This window comes from Sander vitreus, chromosome 21, assembly GCF_031162955.1.
Source record: "Sander vitreus isolate 19-12246 chromosome 21, sanVit1, whole genome shotgun sequence".
Lineage (NCBI taxonomy): Eukaryota > Metazoa > Chordata > Actinopteri > Perciformes > Percidae > Sander > Sander vitreus.
In genome coordinates this window covers 7,423,340-7,427,932 of record NC_135875.1, presented here as the reverse complement: position 1 = coordinate 7,427,932, position 4,593 = coordinate 7,423,340, and the positions used below count along the sequence as shown (strand labels likewise).

General features: G+C 36.8%; 1 long non-coding RNA gene across 1 annotated transcript; it reads right to left on the bottom strand.

Moving 5' to 3' along the window:
• Positions 1-431: 431 nt before the first annotated feature.
• Positions 432-4,138, bottom strand: LOC144536583 (uncharacterized). Its single transcript, XR_013503762.1, has 3 exons — positions 4,003-4,138; positions 2,718-3,017; positions 432-1,030 (listed from the first exon to the last, which is right to left on the bottom strand). It is a non-coding gene; the product is annotated as an uncharacterized LOC144536583 (long non-coding RNA).
• Between the last annotated feature and the right edge of the window lie 455 nt (positions 4,139-4,593).

The window sequence follows — 4,593 nt, the reverse complement described above, 5'->3', positions numbered from 1 at the left end:
CATATACTACGTTTCCCCACAATGGCTCGACCTCTGCTGTCTACCCACCCACGCACCTCTGGACGACACGTGAAACTTGTTTAAAGCCTTGGAACCTTAGACTCACTGCTGGCGCTCATCTGTAGGGTGACCAAATGCCTTGTATGAATTTGGTCCTGATTTTCTTGCATTTGTCCCTCAGTGTATCATTTTTGTATGATGAAAAAAGACACACAAAAGAGGCAGCCATGTTATCTTCTTGTGAAATCAGTTTGGACATAATTGAGTACATTCTTTGTTAGCTACTTACTGTGTTTGCACTGAGCAACTTTCCCAAATAACCTCAGGCGAGGATGTTGACAGCAAAGGATGTCATATAGTTACATCATGCTCGTCAACGGTTTTTAATTAACTCCAGGTCTCTATCATTAGTGGCATCAAATGGAGTACACTTTTGTCCTTGTTGTCAGTGAAAGCTTTATTAAACGTTTTCCATTAGTTCCAATGTGTCACAGTCCCCCCCCAACCATCTGGTCACTTACTCATATTTTAAGATAGGATGTTGAGGTTACACTGTATATATATATATATATATATATATATATATATATATATATATATATATATATATATTTCTCTCCACACATCAGCGCTACATCATAATATATATTATTATTATTAAAAACTGCTCAACTATAAATATAAATGTAAACATCTGCACTGAGTAAATACTGTAGCATTTTGATCAATCAGAAAGCATCCAAAGAAAACGTTCATAAAGACATGCAGATCAAAGTGACATCCATCCATCCATTCATTCATAATGATTGTCTTTCTAGTTTGTTTTATATACAGGCAGTGAATTTGTTAAATAAATAACTTGTGGACAGAGAATGAAGAGAACTTCAGCTGATGAAATTGAGCTAAAGGGACAGGATTTCATCTCAGATTAGTAGAAACCCATATGGCATGACTCTCATGAAGGGTGCTAGGGGTTGCTGAGAATCAGCGCAGCCTGGAAAATGCTGCTCCTGAAGTCCATGGTTAGGTTCTGTAATTAAAAAAAAAATAACACAATAATAATATAACTAATTGGAAATCAACATTAAGATTTTTTTGTGGAAAGGATAATTTCAACTTTGGTGGAATTTTAATTTCAGTATATCTACACAGATGGAAAGACACCTATATTTACCTTTTAAATGTCAGGGTTATATATTTGTGTTTGCATAAATTCAGACTCATCTCAGCTGGAAATTAGTTTCCCTTTTGTCAGTCTTCAGAACTAATGATCTTTGCCAAGCAGTTATAGAAGTATTTGGTAACAATTTATAAAAAAAACAAAGACAAAACATCATTAATAAATGGTAAATTGTTAGTTATTTAAACTTTAGTTAAGTTATTGTACTGTTAACAAACAATGCGATGATGATTTATAATGTTTGCTAATTGGGATGAGATGGGATGAGACTTCTCGTAGAGGTAAAAATTGTCTTGCGATATCGGTCACAAGTGCAGAGCAGCCACCAGTAGATGAAGTCTGACCTGGTTGGTCTTATAATACAGCTGGTTTTGAAGATGAGTCTGGCTTGGACCTCTAAATTAGCATAGAAGATCCCCCGCCCGTTCGCCAAAGTTGACTCTGAGTTCACTTTTGCAGAGAGGTAGCGGAGTTGCAATTGTACAATTGTAAAACCCAGCGTTAGAACGTTAAAGGGTATGGCCGCGCTCTCTCTCTCTCTCTCTCTCTCTCTCTATCTCTCTCTCTCTCATATTTCCTATTGTCCCCAGTACCCCTTTGACACACACACACACACACACACACACACACACACACACACACACACACACAGCAGCGTGCAGTTCAGTGTGGCACTGACTCGCACAGATCGCTCTCTCTCGCTGTCTTTTTTTAAATGAGTCGGAAGCAGAAAGCAAAACCTAACTTTACTTTTAATGATAATAAACAAAGAAAAATGTTCTGTTCTCCGTTAGTCTTAAAATGGTCATAAATCAATCACAAGAGCAGCCTAGTCCCTTGTATACTGCTGCAATGAAACGCTTGGTTATGTTGTAACCTTGGTTCTCTGAGGAAAGACTATTTTTCCAGTCATATTTCTGAAGTTTTCTTTAAAATAGTGTTAAAATCTCATCTCATCTCGTTCTCATGAACCCAATCTCGTGTCTCCTCTCATGAGCTGAGTGTCTCGTCACACCCCTAAGTAATAGTAATAGTAATTTTATCATTAGTTCAGTGTAATACAAAAAACGTTTATAAAGCATCAAGTAACATGTCTTTGGATCCATTAAATCTTTTTAGTGATCTACAAAAAGTTGATTATTTGTGCACTGATAATAGCTGTCTAAATAACCGAAATAATGGTTAAAGATGCTTAACAAAGTATTTATTAACCATTAACAAGGTATTAACAGTAACAGTTGTTACTTTATAATAGCAATTCAAGCAATGTCGATCGCCGGGTTACACATATGTGTTGAAGTAAAATCATATGGTAATCATTGAGAAATATTTAATTTAATATATGAAATGTTATGTGTGCAACAATAAACTATACATTATAGCTTTACTAATAGTTAGGATAATTAATTATCATGTCATTGTTTGTTAACAGTTAAGCAACTATTAACTAAAGTTCAGTTAACTCATTTTTTGGTGATGGATAATATAAAGTGTTAACAAGCATTTTTCACAGCTTGCCTCTGAGGTTGAGACTTACATATGAACATGCGGATGCACATTCCACACATGGCGATGACGCTGGAGATCTGAAGGGCCCTGCCACACTCTGGGCTCATCAGACAGTTCTTCGTCTGCAAGCAGCACTTGGGACAGCTTTTCCCTGAGCTTTTAGTCTTTGTCTCCTCCTGTTTCTTAGGCTGAGTTTGCACCGTGTCCACCAGCTCTCCATCGTCCCATATCTCGCTCCCACCTTTTCCCATGATGCTTGGTTTTTTTAAATTTATTTTTTAACAAAGAGCAAGTGGAGTATAATGGCTTGAGGATAGACAGGTCAGATCTGTGAAGAAATGGCATACATGTAATTGTGTGTGTGTGTGTGTGTGTGCCACAGTTTAACTATAGCTGAATTTATGAACTACATTATGTATCAACTTCCATGCTCTCAGCCTTCACAATACAGGCTTTTGTTTACAATAACGACATCCCGTGTCCAAAATGTCATAATGCTGTGATTTTGTTTTGTTTGTTGAGCCTTTGCAGCTCTGACTATATCAGTGAAATCTATGAGTCAACATTTGTTCATTGACTTGCTAGGCTTTTTGTTTAGCTGTCTTTGGTTATAGGAATGTTTTAATTGACGCAGGTTACATTCCTGCTTTAAACACTTCCTTAAAACATAGAGGACGTTGAATAATCGAAGAGTAATGCACAATCTAAATGTGAAATCAATTCAATTAGACAGGCCACTGTACCCTTCTGAATCTGTTTGATGAAGATATCTTTACCATATGTATTAGTCCTTTTAAATAAGAACAGAACATATGATATGCATAACTGTTCAGCTTCATTAAAGAAAAAGTCATCGTCCAAGTGTGAATCATTAACACTGCGGCCTAAACTTAACTCCCTTTATGAAAACTATATTGAGTGAAGTCACATTGATTTGACAGATGAACAATTCTTCCACACTGATGATCATTTCTCGTGCCAGGAGTTGAGGCCCCCTGTTTTAACTGTCGGATACAATTGCTCCCCACAGCCATTATCAGATATTAAGTGATAACCCTGATGGCGAAATAACATCTTATCTGTGCCATCCGGTGGCTCCACATTTATTACCACTGACAGTAAATTAGATTGCTGGCATCTGGAGAGTATACTGGCATTTTGAGTGCACCTTTCCATCTCATTCTGCTTTCAAAACTCCATTGGTTTTCAATCATAAGTAATGAAATTCCATCAGCCTTCTCGGCCATGAAAGCGACTAGAAAAGGAAATGCTATATGGCCATTAAGAGTAGAGAAAGCGAGTAACGAGCTTACCTTTTGGCTTTTAGCGTTGCCTCTCTGTCCGTTTGAGTCTTTTCTTTTTGTAGTGTAGACTTTTTCTTAAGGGAGAGTAGTGAACACACACCTTCACCTTTCCAGACACTCACATGCTGTTATGAACAACAGGGTGTCGGTCCTTATGTTAACCTCAGCTCACATGAACAGAGCAGGTGTGTCTTCAGGTTTAACAGGTTTGATCGCCCTGGTGTGCAAGTGCAAGTGTGAACAAAAGCTTTGCCCCACCAAATAAATTCCAATCTCTCCCAAAATAATTGACAGAACAGGGACTCAAGCGCCAGACAGCAACTTAATTGTTATGAATATTTTCTAACGCTGTTCAGTGTTTGTTTACATCAGTTAATGTTTGTAAACACAGCAATAACACTGTCTTATATTTTCAGTTATGATAATTTGAGAAACACTTTGAATAATTATATTTCTATAAATTAAAGTAGTTTGTAAATATGTGAATATTCCTTACATTTGTGTGGTCAAATGTATTTTGCTTTACATAGATAGATAGATAGATAGATAGATACTTAACTGATGTGTGAAGTGAAATTTCAACATGTCATTTGCATAATT